Genomic DNA, 16,946 nt, shown 5'->3' with positions numbered 1-16,946 from the left:
ATAGTGAATTGTTCAACAAGGTCATCGGTTTCAAAATTTTCACACAAGTTGTGTCAAGGACCCTATGGAGTCTGTTAACCATACAGCTTCCCTTTAATTTTCAATGCGTCATAAAAACGTAATTATTTAGTTAGCTAGTCAGTTCACTTCGTCGGGAAATTAAACAGATTCAGACAGTGTGAGGTGAAGACCTTTTTACTCGCTGTCTTCTCAGGTTACTTGGCATGCTTCCGTAGTGCAAGAAGGAAATACAGAGAATGCGCTCCAAAGGGATCCCTCCATGTAGGTCTTCAAATGCAAGCCGGCAGTTCTGCAAAGGGAATAGGCACACTATTAGGCCGCCTTTTACTGTACGAGGCATTCAGATTCAAAGCCCACAAAGATAAAACTACCCGGCAACATTCTTTTACTGGTTAGGATCCTTACGCCGTGATCTCTTATGTGCACAACTTCTTTTTGGTAGTGTGATTTGGATCAGTGCACGCAAAACAAAAGTATGCTTGGTGATTTGATTGTGCTTATGATGATGACAATGGCATCTAATTATCCTTGTCTGTAAAAAGTGGCCTTCTGGATTTCTGTATGTTGCCATTCGTCCGCTAAACAAAAATGGGTTTGTACCAATTAAAACTGAATGCGAAAAACGTTATAGCAACACCTAAGTTCATTGCCTATGAAGCGCGAGGGCTTTCGGCATGACATTGAAGACGCAACGCAGTAAGAATCATAGGACGTAATATGTTTATTTTGAGACAAGTTCGGTCGTGCGTACCCTCGTCATTTAAGTTGCCATCATGCTTTTTTTTCCAGTACAGACCCTAACTGCCGTGCACAGCCATCTAAGAGACGTATATGGAAGTTCTTAAGTTGCCTCTCCTAGCGAAAATATGGTGGATGACACTGCCGCGTCCTGCTGTTCTCAGTAAATCTGCTCTGTTTAGCATCGCATCAAGGGAGCGCTTCATATATTGTGATAGCCTCTAGTTTTCAGCATTTTAAGTGACCACGATGAAATCCATCGTTATTATCATTTGCACCTCTTAGTTCTTTCAGTTATTCCGGAACGGTATTACAGCGCCAACACTGTACCTAACGTAACCAGGTTGACGGGGAGTAAGTTTTTTGTGTGCTTCTATTTTGCAGCGGGACTTAAGTACACTGCCGGGAGAACCACATCGAAACAATCGCATTTGATATCTGCGAAGCACGATTCACGTACGCCAATATTTATCTTAATGTTTTGCCAGTGGGAGCTGTGGTTTTGCCGGTTGTGAAATGGCCAATGTCGCCGTTCTTGTAAAATGTACCTCTCGCACAAAGATCACCGGGCCTTTTCTGGCATGTGCCACATTCGAAACCACTAAATGTTGTGGGTTCACCCTTTCACGTTTCAGACAGCGAGTAAGCCAGACTTCTGGAGAAATGGATCAGCCTCTGTGGTTTCGCTATGCGCATTGAGTAAATGGATATTCAACTTTGCGATGACAACACTGTTTACAATGGCAGCTTCCACCGCGTTACACGTCTTACAGAAAACGGTTTTCAGTTTTTTTAGTTTTGAGTCCTTCCATCTCTGCTACCAGAACTCCGCTGTTTGATCAATTGGCCTGTGGAAAGGTGAAGGTATGGCCTGCTTTCTCGCAGCAGCGTCACTCGACACTTGTGAATGCTTACAGAGCAGCATGTACAAGCTCTAGCGCGTCTTTGTCCGGTTCGTGGCGTATCCAGGGCTGTCGGCGGCTGCCCATCAACGATTTGTTTCGAAGAACTCTTCTTCTGCGCATTGTGACTGGTTGGGGGGCCTACATGTTGTCTTTTCTTGTGAGATTAATGCGGGGCGGGGGGGGGGGGGGGGCAAGGTTTTTCTTTCTTTGTCCAGGTGCGGCAATTGCACGCCGGTGAACCTCTGCCAACCTGCTGGGCGAGCGCTCGCCAGAGAAAAAGAGATATCGCAAAATCTGAGCCAGGTATCTAAAGAATGCTTCAAACTAAAAGCCACAGACATTACAAACAGCTAAATCTCTATGGTATTAGTGGGTTGTGCGGTCTTTCTCGAGTTCTTCTGAGTGCACCTCACAATTTTCTGGCACGTACTGAAATACAATCAAGGTGCAAAAAGGCTAATAAAAGTAAGTAAGAGAGTGGGCCTCCTTTCCATTCGGTTCTCTAGTGAGTAAAGGGGAGTCATTTTTTTACAATAACCCACTGTCGTGATATCGCCGATGAGCAGAACTTTGATAGTCCATACCTGAAGCTGATTCCTGAAGCTGATATACCTGTTGATACCTGAAGCTGATATCATGAGACAGGCCGCTTAACAAAGAGCGCTACATGTACGGAAACTCTAGCTCGTTTCCAACCTTGTTTAATTAAATTGCGCACAGATTGACCATATCCTGGATTTGGAGGAGCCAGGCTCCACAAACGCCGACTTTCATTTCTGGCTCATGACGAGTACATCTTGTCCGGTTTTTTCTGGCACTTTAAGTTTATCCGAAGTGTCTTTTCGTTGAGCCATAGATGGCAGCACTGTCACTAAAAAATCGTTTTTGTATCTTTTTTTTAATCTCTCCGTAAGGCGGTTAAAGACTGCTGTGTGTGGCCAAGGTACTTGTCGGATATTCTTGAATAACAATAAAACAGCGCAAATGTGCACGAAGGACGCAGGGAGGGAAGACGAGACACAGGTGCTTTCTGCGTTTTTTCTGAAGATTGTTCACATTCAGAGCGCAAAGAAGAACACGGACAAGAGGGGAGACACCACAAAGCGCCGAGTTCAACAACGTTTATTGCTGCGCGCAGCGAATACACAAGGATTACAGCGGGCATGCGCATCAGCAAAAAGGAAAGTCACGTAAGATCGGTAGCAGCGCCAAACCGCAAGGGAACACATCATCATAGGTACAGGAAAGAAATCATAAAGCTAAAACCTAAAAGGCAGGACACAAACAAGAACAAGAAACATAACATTCTACTTAGAAATTCCTAAGACATGACGCTCCTTAACTAAATAACACGGATGGGGTGCTACCACATTAATTCCTTTTTCTGCAATCTCACCAGCCTCAGCTATCTCCCTGGCTGTTTTGCTGACATACTTATGAAGAATTTTGGCTCTTCCCAAAAAGGACCACGTTCCTTACACTGTTGGCAATCACGGCAGTGTATGCCTAGATGACGGGATGCCCCGATGACACTATTGCTGTGTTCCATGAGCCTCTCGTTGAGACATCTGCACGTTTGGCCAATGTAGGCTCGGCCACAGGGCAAAGGTATAGAGTAGACTATGTCTTTCGCGCACTCTATAAATGGTTGCCTGTTCCTAACAGTGTAGGAATTGCTCCCAGTAACGGTGGAATTTACTTTCTTGCACAGTTTTGATAGCTTCTTTGGTGCGGAGAACCGCATATGCACACCTTTTCTTTTTCCTATTTTCTTGACCTGGTGGGCGATCGTGTGCATGTAAGGTAGTACCGCCACATTCTTCCTCGAATCTGTGTCAGCCCCGCCGTTGTCTGGTACCACTTCCCTGCTTTCTTTGAGCATGTTCTCGGCAACCGATAACAAGAGTGTGCATGGCTAGCCAGAGCCGCTGAACCGGGCAACCTGGCTAGAGAACGCAGAATACAGGGGATACTTACAAGATTTCGTGAGAGCACTGCAAAAGCAAGACTTTACAATTGCCCGTTTCACTAGTCTTGAGTGGGCTGAACCAAAAGGAAGAACAGGCTTGTTTCATCGCGGTTCATAAGCACAATACACCTGGTAAGCAGAAAAATAAATGCCCAGATCCAGAAATCTGATATATTTGTTCATAGCCACTTCATGCGTCAAGATTAGTGGCTGAAGGAATTCGGAAAACAGGCAAGATACTGAACATATTAGCCTGATCGGACATATCTTGTGCGTTGGTAAAAACGAGAAAATCATTAACATATATGAGAATGCCTGCAACACTGGAACTTTCACTTCTGTGTTTCAAGTCTCGGTATCGCTCCACTAGAAAAATGTCGATCAAAACACGAGCAACGCAGGAGCCAATGTATATTCCGTTTTTTTTTTCGAGTGACGACGTTACCTTCCCAAACTGCGAATGCATACTTGAGGTAAGCTGAAAGCAATTCCGGAAAGTTATCTGCGGATAAACAATCACTGTTCTGAAACAAAATCACTCCGTGTCTGTCAATGCAGTTCCTCACACTGATCAATAGATTGTCCTGCGGAATAGAATAATAAAGGTCTTTATTGTCGACTGAGAAAACCAACAGGTTCACCTTGGGCCTTTCTTAAAGAAATCGGATCACCTCGTCAGAGTTCTTTACATTGATAGGGTCGTAAATTGTAAGACCATTTAAATTTTGCTGCAGAAACCTTGTAAAGAGACTTTTCCCATGTTCCATTTTCAGAAATAATTACCCGCATAGGGCAGTCCACTTTATGAGTTTTTTCAGCGGAGAAAAATTCCACGGTGACCTTTTCCGCCTTGTCTATGGACTTAACAAGCTTGTCCAAATTCATGATCTGCTTAATCTTTTTGCCGCACTTCATATACGCTCCAGACGTACCTCATTTCTCCTATCGAACACCGAGAACACGGCTTCCTCTGCTTTCGCTTTATAAGTGACCTCCTACAGCAGCAAAAAGCCTCCTTCCTTGTCGGCGGTTAGAAGCGCTAAATAATTTTCCCGCAAATAAGAGACAGCTCTCTGGATGCGCAATCTATGACACTGGACTTTACAACGAGAGACAACGTTCACACCGTCCGAAAGGCATCTCCCGCTTTCCGAGCCAGGAGCAAGACTTGACACCTGCCTCACCATGGCCAAACGTTCCGCGGCTGTCTTCCTAGGCTCCACGGCGAACTTGGGTCCGCAGCTGAGCACCTGTCGCACATAAGACAGTAGTTAGACAACACCGACAATGTTGAGAGTGTTTCCGTGAACCGGTACCCTTGGTGGAAACATCCGGCGAAGCGTAGGAAGCGCTTGCTACCATATAAATGCGGTTGTCCTGTCAACTTCCAGGGAAAGTTTCCGCCAACGGAAACCAGCGCCCGCAGGACCAACGCCTGAGACAGCCCCCAGCCGAAGACGGTCTTTTAGTAGGCGGGATTGTCGTTGCCTTTCCGAGCTCAAGAGTTTGCACATCCTACTGCTATGATTATTCGGCTGTTTTCATTGTGCTGTTTTCATCGCGATGAAAACCCAACTAGCTCATGTGTTCTTTTCATACTTGAATACCGCGGTCGGTGGCAAAGATAGGAAAAGTATCGCTGCCTACGGCATATGCCGTGGTATCTACGCTTGGTACATAAAAAAGTGGTAGGTGTGTAACGTAGTTGAATCGAGTTGACTTGCGAAAGCATGTGTTCATTATTCGACTGGAGGGGACACTGAAGCTCTGCTTTAAAGGAATGACGTGAAAGCATTTCTAGGGCAATGCCAATATATGCATAATTGGTCATTCTCTACTTAATATTCATAGATCCTGGGGGTCCTCGCAATACTTTTGCCGCAACGGTGCAGCGGTGAAGGGTTGTGCGGCTGCCCTGCGATGGGAGGTGCTCCCACCGGTGGGGATTCTGCGAACAATTTTGCTCTTCCAAAGCAGCCTCCCACGGCCAATCATTAATTTAAATGCCACCTGAGACAGTGGCCGGCTGCCTCACAATACCGTGGGACACAATGCTACGTTACCTAGTTACGCTGCTTCGAATTTACCCGGGCTTCCGCCCGCTGGCTGCAACTTGCGCGACGGTCCTCCGAACTAGCCCGAGCTTAGCCGAATTTCTTCAAGGCTGCAGCAAATTCTCTTGTTTGGGACAGCGTTATTAGCGCTCTTGCAGTAAAATACGGATCGCTGAATGTCTGAGAAAAGGTTATGATGGCAGCTTATGGCTGCAAGATTAATCTACTTGTTCGATTGTTTTAGTGAACTTCAATGCCGCGTAGCTCAAGTTGAAGATTTTTTTTTTTGCTAGTAACGGAGCTTCCTGGTGACATTAATCCTGTGCTTGGAAATAAATATGCGGTCTTGTACTTGTATTACACTTACAACCTTGATAATAAGATCAAATTAATGCTCATGTGCATTTCTCTCTTTCAATAAGCTTCGAAAGGAAAAGAACCGCAAGATTACCTAAACCCGCAGCTACCTCCAAACTTCGCAGCCATATCTATACTGCTAGGAACGGCTTGTCTACTAAACAGCAGTATCTGCTCCCGTGCAAAGCCCGCGTAGAGTGTAGGCAGGCTTAATTGAGGCTGAAAAACAAAAAAAAAAACGGTATGTCGAAAAACCACTCGCGCCTTCGCTTTCAGCGTCTCGTAAAGCAGCAAAACTTCCTGAGCGATGTTTCTTTGACACGAACCGAGCATAGCTCTACAGACGCTCAAGACTACAAAAAACAGTGGTGCCCCCTAGACAAAGCCTGCGCTTCCCTCTCGACGAAGAGTACCGATAGTCGGCACGCACTGCGTTGGAGAGGGCAGAAGCGGAGCGATTAGCACCAAACTGGAGAGAGGTGCGCATGGAGGTGGAGGGGTTAAGGACTCCTGGAAGAGAGACTCGCAAAACGAGAAGCACCAGCAAGCAAACAGCAGCAGCAGGAAACGTAAGCGTAGGCGGATACACTAGTTCGCCGCGACGCGTATTGGGGCAGGCAGCAGGCGCGTAAAACAGGGCGCGCTGCGTGAGCGTGTCGCCGTCTCGCATATATCGATTCTCGATTCTCGATGGGCTTCACCCTTGGGCGCTGAGCCCATTTGTCAGTCCATATTAGGCAGATGCGAATAAAGAAAACGAGCGCCTCGTGCGGACGCGCTAACTTTTTACGCGCTCCGGCTCCACCGCTGTCGGACCATATGGCTGCTACCACTGCAGATTCCCTCTTCCTCCTTGGACCCGCGCTAGAACATGCACCCCCTTTCTTTTTACTACGTCGCCGCAAGCAGGACAGCCTACGGTAAAGATTACTCAACTAGGTGAATTTTTGGATTGAAAAATATTTATTTCATCAAAATGCAAACGAAGATGGTGCGAGCTAGATGGCTTTCAGCCCATGACTAGCGCCTACTTTAGCGTCAGCCTCGGTGGCCAAGGCTTTAGCGCCCGGGTCCGAGCTGACCAGAGCGACCTCCCAATGCGCGAAAGAAGAAATTTGTACTAGATCCTTGATACCTTCTTCTTTAGATTGCTTGAATATGTGATCATTCTTGGCTGTTTCTCCACAGAACCTGCACTCGGAGTTAAAGTCCTCCGGAGGGAAAGCGCAGGGTAAGAATCTTTTCCTAAACTCTCCCCCTGCTCGCGCTGCTGTTGCAGCCACAAGCACCTTTCAACGCACCGTGACGCTTGCCATCATTTCTCCTTGTTAATGCTGACTTTATTCCCACCGTCTCCTTCTCCCTGCTTCTGAACGTGGCATTCTGTCATTTCGATTCAGGAAAAGCAGTCCATATATATACTGCTGAAAATATGCGGCTCGAAACAGCGTCCTCCGTTTACCGCGTCTCTGACGTAGGATTTTCGACGGGACCCGAGGCAGATGGAAAATTCTTCTAGCCTCATAAGCCGTTAGAAGAAATAACAGTATTTATAGAATTATAAATTCCAGATATATCATGCGGAAACGCAACGTGTCCCTGACTTTATCACAAAGTGTTCCGCTAGTTCACGCATCTAGAGTATGAAAGTGCTAGCGGCGACGCTGCAAACTGGCATGGAAGCTCTCTTTGAACCACGTGGGTGGCGTGCACTCAGGAGAATCTATGCAACGCGAAAATGGCATCGAGTGCCATTAACAAAGCCGTATACCCTATGTGGAGGTGCTGTTAGTGGTGATACTAGCGAAGGTCTGCAGAGACACTGAAAGCTCGTTTCGCGTATGATTTCGAAGTAGGAAATGTTTTAGAGAGGTGCAACGTTCGCGACTGCGTCCAAGCCTGAGCCTCCTTTTCGCACGTCTGTTGCATTGCCTCCGCTTCACTTTGCCGGAACTGCGGATAGTTCTAACGACGCTGCCATATTGCCTCTGCTTCACCTTTTTGCAACTCGACGTCGGCCAAACACTTCTGTTGCTACATATCCGCTTCTCTCTTGCTGAGTTAATCTTTGCCGTGACTCTTCAACCGTTTGAGACACGCTCGCCGCGCTCGTACTGCTGCCGTGGTCATTGAAGGTGCTGCCCGCTCTGCAGTGGTCGTGCAACATTTCTCTGCTCCCTTGCCTCGGCGGCGGTAGCGTGCTTTAGTGGGCGCCCTGGCATTAATTCTGACATAGACGCGATCGCCTCGCAAGCCGGAGACGCTGACGTGCACGCTGTTTCATCACACTCCATCGCACGCACACCGCCGTTAAGGGAGCACGAAAAAACAACTACGCGTGTGTGGCCGGGCAACCGATCGCAGAAGCACTTAGTTCAACTAGCGCGAGAGCTATGGCGTTAATCAGTCCTGCGGAAGGTGGTCTGACGCCGTCGCCTGCTTTCTCTGAGTATCCTTTCCCTTCAGGGGCTTTTTTAATCCGAGCACTCTGTTCGCTAACTGTCTTTCTGTTCAGACGCCAGCTGCAGTCCTATTTCACAGTACTCCTCTCCCGCCCTCTACACTTCGACGCCCTCTGCGGCTGTTTTCTAGCCGCGAAGCTGCTGCGGTCACTTCCCTCACCCCTTGATTAACGACAGCTCTCATAGTCTGTGCAACACGCCGTCGACAACTACGAGTTTTATGAATAACTCTAAACTAAATGTCTTTTCTGAAAAATCGCTATCAAAATGTCGCCGCTTTTCAGTGGAATGCACACAGATTAAGAGCAAAAAGTGAAGGCTTTCGCCAACTTCTTCCGCAAAACTATTTTTCTGTGTTGCTCATAGAGGAAGCCGCTGTTGGTGACGATTGCCATCTGTCTTACTATGTCTGATACAAAGCATCACGTCCATCTGGTTTGAGCAGGGCGATACTGTGTGTGAAGGAGCACCTACCCTCCTACATCATCCATTCGACTGATCCTGACGTTCCCGAGTTCGTGGCTTGAAAAGTGTGCTTTGGTAAGGCTGGCGTTACTGTTAATAGTATTTACTTGCAAGAATCCTGTTGCGTCTCTATTGATGCTCTACTGAATATCTTTAAAAAGCGGGCTCTGGGTTACTGATTTGTTGTGATTTTAACGCTCATTATACTGCTTGGGGTAGTGACCCCTGTGACGCACGTGGAAGGGTCTTTAAGTTGCGCCGCGGAAAAATGTAACTTATGCGTTCAGAACGACGGCTCTGAGACCTTTCTACGCGGTTTTCGTAATTCGAGCTGTTTAGATCTTACTTTGTGCACTCAAGGTCTGGTGTATGAGGTGGGGTAGGCCACGCACATTGAGACACGTGGAAGTGAACACTTTTAAAAACTGGTAAATCATCCTAGCGTACGATGCCAAGATTCCCGGCGTAAATCCAATATTACTAATCGGGAAGCTTTTCGTCACAACATTACTCAAAACGTTTCAATGGACATTAGTACTAACTACTTCGTATCGCTGGTGCAAGATAGCCTGAGTCGTTGTACCAAGGAAGTCCCCATACTTGAGTTCACAACTACTGATGGAGAGTATGAGCGATTGAGATCACTATGCAGAAAAGCGGAAAGGCCTAACCGTCGATCCGGGTGTTTAGAATCGTATCGTGAGGCTCAAAAAACTCATTCGTCAATGCGCAAACGTCTACAGCAATTAGGAAGGAAAAAAATGGCGCGTTCTCTGCAGTAAATTTACCCCTTATATTCCAGTACCTAGGATATGGATGATGATCCGCTCCTTAAGCAGGCGCAATCTTTAGTATAGCCCTTTCAAAATTCTTGCAATGACACGCGAAACTGTAGAAACAGATACTGTAGAAGCTCGGGAAAGTTGGTGTGACATTGTTTTTCAACAGCGCAGGGGACAAAGGACTAGGCAAGCCAGCTAGATCAGCGCTTTGTATGTCTACTTGTCTCGTCCTTTATCCCCTGCGCTGCTGAAAAACAATGTAGAAACAGACCTGTCTCATTATTTTTGTCGGGTTATTTCTCGTCCCGGCGTTTCATTACAAAGCGAGGGATATAAAAACTCAGCTAAATATGCTCAGCAAAAAGTTAGTGCTTGCTTCAATGCGCAAAAGGCCTATTTGGATTCTGTTTTCACAACTGGTGAATTTAAAAGTGCTTTGCGTCGCGCCGTCCAAAGACTGCTGCTGGGCCTCATGCCATATTTCTTACGGAATGCTTCAAAATCTTGGGCCCACGTGCGGCGCAGTAATTTTGGAGATATTTAACAATGTGTGGGTCAACAAATTTGTTCCCCAGTCAAGGAAGATAGCGCTTGTCATTCCTGTTTTAACGTCCTATATATCCTTTTTGGTTCTCCACTCCTTTCGCCCAGTGAGCCTGACGAGCTGCTTATGCAAAGTGATGAAGAAAGTGATAGACGCCAGGCTTCAGTGGCTTTGTGATGACAAAGGAGTGTTTTCTGAGTTCATGAATGGATTTCACATACGTAGATGCACTATGGATGCCATTATCGACCTAGTAACATCTGTACAGTACGAGCGTAGCAAAGGCAATAATTTTGGACATCAAGCGTGTATTCGATACTATAAGTCATATGCATGTCGTCTCATGGTTGCCAGACCTCGGTGCGATTGGAAGACCGCTACTTTGAATTTCTCACTTTTTAGATGGAAGGGAAATATTCATGCAGTCAAGTGAAGCAAAAAGCGCAAAACCTTGCCTAATGCAAAGAGTGCCGCAGGGCAGTGTGCTAAGTGCGAATTCAACCTTAGCATCATTGCCTGTTGAAACCCAGAGGGTGATGTCGTCTGCGTTTAAGGTATGGGATAGCCTGGGAATAGCGTCTAATTCATTAGGTAGCGTGAGCAAGGCCACATTGAAAAGAAAGGGGAAGAGAACGGATCCTTGGGGGGTGCCATTGCTACCGAGGGTTATAGGGTCTGAGAGGAGAGAGCCAAAGCTAAGTTCAGCTGTACGACAAGAGAGGAAAGTGCGTATATGCTCGTAGGTACGGTGACCAGCATATAGCAGGGAGAGGTTAGTGAAAATAGCTCCTTGCGAGACGCTGTAAAATGCTTTAGTTAAATGGAGTCCTATAATAGCCTTTGTGTCCACTCTGGTAGAGGGGCACAGTATCTCTGGAGAGAGCTGGAGCATAATGTCTTCACGGAAAAACCAAGGTGGATGAAGCAGCTAGGCACGCACACTCCAATGCCCTCACTTCTTTCCTTCCGATATCGAGAGGCGCATTGCACCGCTTCTTGACGACCATGCGTAATGAAATGACCAAAAAGATGTGGTTTGGGCGAATCCATAAAGGTTCTGATATGCATTTTGTCGATCCCTTGCTGCGGTTGAATACTTTATTATCTATCAGCAGAATTTTAGAAATGCTCCTTCACCGCTTGCGTTTAGGAACGGCTTATACGGAGCACTTTCTTCAATAATATGCCGCGCAAATAGCCCACGGCGTGCGTGTGGCCAAGAAGATGAGGTTGTGGCTCACATATTGTTGTATTACCGAGTGCACGACAACCTCAGGTCGCGTTTGAAGAGAGGCTTGGGGGCTCCTGACAAAAGACCATTAAATATATACAAGGTCTTAGGCCCGTGCCCGATTGTGAACTGCAAAAGCGAGCACTTGTGGCATTGATAGCATTCCTTGAGAACCGAGGCATCCTTGGGAAATACTAGCTTAGCAGAATTGGAGTCAAAGCTAGAGCTCTTACCTTCCTGTGCGTAAGTGCTTCAATATATTTGTTATTTGCTTTTGCTGTTTTCTGTAAAAACTTCTTTTTATTTTTTTTTTATTTTTTCTGTGAGTGAGTGCTTCTATAGCGTTAATATTTAGTTTTTCGGTGTGTACTAATAATAAGCATATTTTTATTCTTATATCCTTGTTTAACATTATTTCCGAAAATCTTTTTCCTGTTTGTTCATTCTTCAAAGCTGCCGTCACGGCGCTTAATCTCTTTGTTTTCGATGCACGACGCGACCAGATTTCTCTACATTGATCGCATCCAGAGCTGATTCCACGTTGTTCCAGAATGTTGTAGTAACTTTGCACGTTTGCTCTTGGAAGTTCTCTATCAGGTTTAAATTGAGCATGATTCCAAACGACCAGCGCGGAAAGAGACGGCGACACGAGAAGAAAAAACACTAACGACAGGACGGGCGCTGATTTACAACTCTTTATTTTGGTGGAAAACCGAACACAATATATACCAAAAAACACGTGACAGTCAGGCGGCCCAAGATTTCAATTTAATTCACAGTCATCAAAGGTTGGCCAACACATCTATGAACCAGAAGGACAAAACAAAAAACGAAAAAGGGCGTGCAATTTTATGAAGTGGACTTATGAAAAAGCACTTTAACTAGCAAAAAACCAAGGAAAACACACGTGCCAAACAACATCGTGGCCAAAGGGCGGTGTAAAGAACATGTTAACCGCAACAACGAGCGAGCCTAAAGGGGCCCAAGCAAGCGAAGCAAAAGCAAAATCAGATATTTAAAATCAGATAAAACGTCATACAAACCTACGGATGCCACAGAAAGCTAAAAACAAACGAATACAACCTAAAATGGAGCAAAAAAGAAACTTGTTAACGCCAAGAAGCTAAGAGGTAAAAAACAGACTTCATGTAAAACACAATTTGCACGATTACAACTGATGAGCCGAACCAAAAGCTTGAGGAGAAGAATGCGCACCGGCGAACATTTGGAAACTTCATGAGCAAACGGGAAGTGGCAGGCGAACATGCAAAATGCATGATTTTACGTGTTTCGGAGTTTTGTCTTATATATCTCTGTACTATTACTTCACAGAGGTGTCGTGTCGCTCCAAAGTGCGATTTTACATGATGTACATCGTTATGCATCATGAATGTGTATTGAGGTTGGAGAAGCTAAAGGTGGGCACTTTGAGACCAACTGCTAGCAGGGCAGGACAGCATATCTCGCAACGCGTGCCAATAAGTCGCATACACTGCTCAGGATAGTGATGACAGTTTTCCACAGCGTCATTGAACTCGGAGTTGTCATTTACGCTCTGGGCAACACGAATCTGCGTGTCAAAGTGATAGCTAGCGAGCAGTGTTCGAGCTGTGAGACATTAGTAGTCGCAATGAGAATAAATGGGGTTTAATTTTAATGCTAGAAAGGCCGCTTCGCCGCTCAGAGCCAATGTATTTTTGATGCGCCCAAGGTATGCTGTAAGACCAACACAACGCCTGTACCAGGCCAGCGAAAAGCTTTATGAAAAATCAGTGGATAACCGGCGGCATGCCGTATCGTCGCTGATCTCTTCACAATAGAATGTGGGCTGTCAAGTCAACAAGTGCATCTCATTCTCTGCTATAAAATACCAGACAACTTTATAACTCATCTTCGTGTGCAGCAAAATTCTACTGCAACGAGCGGTTTAGCCGCAGAGAGCTACTATAACTTATAGCAACTCATATTTTGTAGGTTAAGCGAACTATGTTCTCCCGAGTGCACTGCAACATTTTCTTTCTGTTCTTTATACGGCTTCTTTCTTCACACTCCACTGCATTATATCATTCACACATGTGCAAAAGTAAGCTGTAACGCATTCCTAAACTACTGAAGAAAGAACGAAGCCACATAGAATTAAGAAAAACCTGCGAAGGCGCGCGACTTGCTCAGCGCATGGCATTAACTGTACAAACATATCTGTAATTACTATAAGTAGGCTTACGTGTGGCCTGAAAGACCTTGTATTGTTATCTCCTGGTGGTGCGGTCAGTACTAGCCGATAAAGAGGGCAATTCTTTTGAAATTGCGGGCTGCACCTAGTTGCTATATACAGTGAGAGTAAAAGTGACAGTGGCTCCCTTGCAATATATTAATGCATGAACACTGAGTGTGGATGTTACAGGCATTCAAAGCTGCAGCTATTTGGGCAGTGAGCTAGTATTTTTCGGCACAGAAACAGCCAAGCCATATACGCAGAGCTTTTGTGAATTTCCTGCCATGAAGAGAGGCTGAGTGTGCCATTTTAGTTTGAGACACCTCCGGTGATCAATGTGATTTTTCAGCAGGACGATGGCATGTGGACACCAAGATGTAAGAAGAAAATAACGGCTATCTGTGCCGTCATCACTGTCACTGTCGGCGAATTCGAAGAAACGCCGCTCAGCTGAGTTGAGGCAAAGCCGTGGTGGACGCTTTGCTTCCTTGAGGGGCCGGATATCGCCGATCCCTTTAATAACGTTTACTCCCACAGCCGACTTCAGCACGGAAAAGACCGCGGGCACACTTCTCTCCCAGCCACAAGGGAGCCAGTATCAGATGGTGTGGACGTTTTGCGGTCAGTCAGATCTAAATGGCTCCTTTAAAACTCGTCAGCATGTTTCCTAAAGAAAGAAAAACGTTCGACTATGGAAGTTTGCAAGAGCGGAAAAGAAATGGCTCGGTTGATCTCTCTCTCTCTCTCTCTCTGGAATTTTCCTTGCTTAGCCTCAACAACCATAAGAACTTCCGTGGCCATCCGCCCTTGCCCAAGGAAGTGCCGTGCGATTCTTTATCTGACAGGGTGCATGGCGGTATTTATGGTGCCTCAAGAGCGATGCGCGCCCGTGCGAGAGCTGTGCTGCGTTTTTTTACGCCAGGCAAGACCGCATGGATACTGACGGAGACAGCAGCGACGCTTGATAATCGCGGAAGCGCTGCATCCTTTTAGGGAGCATTGTCAGTTAGGTGATTAAGCGTCAAAAAAAAAACAATAGCCTTATTTGACCTTGCTTGCTCGCTACAAGGCCGCTTTTCTCACAGGTGTCTTACAGGCACGAAAACTCTGCGCACAGGGTAGGCGAAACATCTGCAGTAGGCTTGCGCTTCCATGTACGAGATGCGCGGCGCATATTCGGAAGGGCTGTCCCCTGTTGCCGCAGCTATTCGAGATTTGCTGGATTTTTGCTCGCAGCATCGGATGCGGGCTGGTCGAACTACGGCGCAATGCGGAGAGCTCGGCGATCGACACCGCGCCCTCCAATGTCCCGTGAAGTCTGACCGCCAAAGGATTCACGTCGTTCTCAAACCACAGCCGATCCGACACGTTCTGTTGGAAGTCTGCCTCGGCCGCGCTGGCGGCAGGGCTTCTCCATGGCGTCGGTTGACCTCTGCCCGGCGGGCGCGTTATCATCTACGTGAGATGTTGCACTTTTACTTGCTGCGTTTTCGCTAATGTAATAATGAAATTAGAGAAAGTTCAGCAGCGCTAGTTCAATTAGCTTTGTCTTTCCGTTCCTCGCCGTCGTGAGACCTGAGCCTCTAAGCTGGCTTGTCTACCCTGATCCTCACCAGCCGGCGAAGCGCACATTATAAAATCTAATTCAAAATCGACCACTAACATAGACCGTTATGCCGGCTGCAGTTCCTTGCGGCCATGAATCCACCTAATCAATTCAATGGCAACTCAGGCTATCCGTGCTTCTTCAGCGACAGTTCATTTGTGACGACCCTTGGCATCCTCAGTTTGTTAATAATTTCCACACCCAGCCATCACTGATCGTTCTTCGGACCCTGCTGGATGCCGGGCGTATTTCTTTTTTGTAAGGTAAATACAGGCAGCCCTGCGCCCCATCCTTTCCTCGTAAGTATATCACAGGCGACGCTGGCTGCTACTATAGACAGAAATGTGTGCATAACAGATGTGCTTGAAATTCAAATGATTTCCGCGACGCCGGTGAAGGTGGCCGGCTGTGGCCGGTAATAAACCTTACACGGAACCTCATCGCGCACCTTACGAAGTTACTGTGTGAACTGCAATAGTTGCAGCAGGTGGACCTGTTCTTCAGTCGTGCCGCCTGCCGTCACAAAGGTGTTTTTAGCAGTGTGAACGGTCTCCGGTCTCTCTAGGTGCATAACAACTAGATCGTCTTTGCTGCTGTCAATACCTTTGCGAACCTGAGACACTGCTGCGCCTCGGCCTGCGCAACAACAGGCTCTCCGAACTCTTCAGTTCAGCTGGTCGATGTACGACCGCTAGAACTGCTGCTCTCAGGTGACTGAACCTTTCGTTTTCGTCATTCAGTACTAATTGTGCCAGTTTTACCATTACCTCATATATACTACGCTGTAGTCCTAAACCTGCTAACGTTGTTCAACCCGCTAACGAAGGTTTAAGGGGAAATAAAATTTTCCGGTGCAAATACTCTGGTGTGCACATTTGGATTTCAGTGATGTGTGCGTTCTAAAACATTTGCCAGTCTTCTCTGGTCGCCATCTTTGAAGACAGACCCTATCGACAACATGGGAATTTCGCAAGAAAAACAAGTAATTTTTTGGCATTGTCCAAAGGAAACTACCACGCGGAATGATAAATGTGATTTTAAGGGTGATATAACGTGTGTTAAGCTTTACCACATATAACAGGCAGCGAGTCAGCGCTGACTCTTCCAAGATGAATCCGAAGAGTATCATACATTGTAATCAGGCTCAAACGTCGCTGAAGAACATTTCTCCTAAAAGGATAATTCTGAATTGTGAAACGAAACAACTATTTCACATCCCGATAAATTTAAATTTTTTCAAATTCCTGTAGAATCGATATATGCGGGTTAATGTGTTAACCAACTGCGTTTGTTTTATAAACCTTGCTGTCAAGCCGCTGCCAAGCTAAAGGAGGCTGCGGCTTTGTCAAGCTGTATCTTACAGCTTTTTCTGCGCCTCCGCTGTCTGTACCTTTTCAAGGCAGAAATATAATTTTATTTGATTTGATTTGAAGTCGGATGACATAACGAAGCAGAGGTTAAACGCGTGCCTTGTTCAAACCACCTTTCTCTCTCTCTCTAGAAGTACTCGCAATACAAGCGCAACGTAAAGCAAGCGTACTGCAATCCATACCATTTAATGTTGGCGACACTACCACTTGTTGAATAGAGCGTCCCT

This window comes from Amblyomma americanum, chromosome 6 (assembly GCF_052857255.1).
Source record: "Amblyomma americanum isolate KBUSLIRL-KWMA chromosome 6, ASM5285725v1, whole genome shotgun sequence".
Taxonomy (NCBI): Eukaryota; Metazoa; Arthropoda; class Arachnida; order Ixodida; family Ixodidae; genus Amblyomma; species Amblyomma americanum.
The sequence above is the reverse complement of the archived record's forward strand: the minus strand, read 5'-3'. Positions refer to the sequence as shown.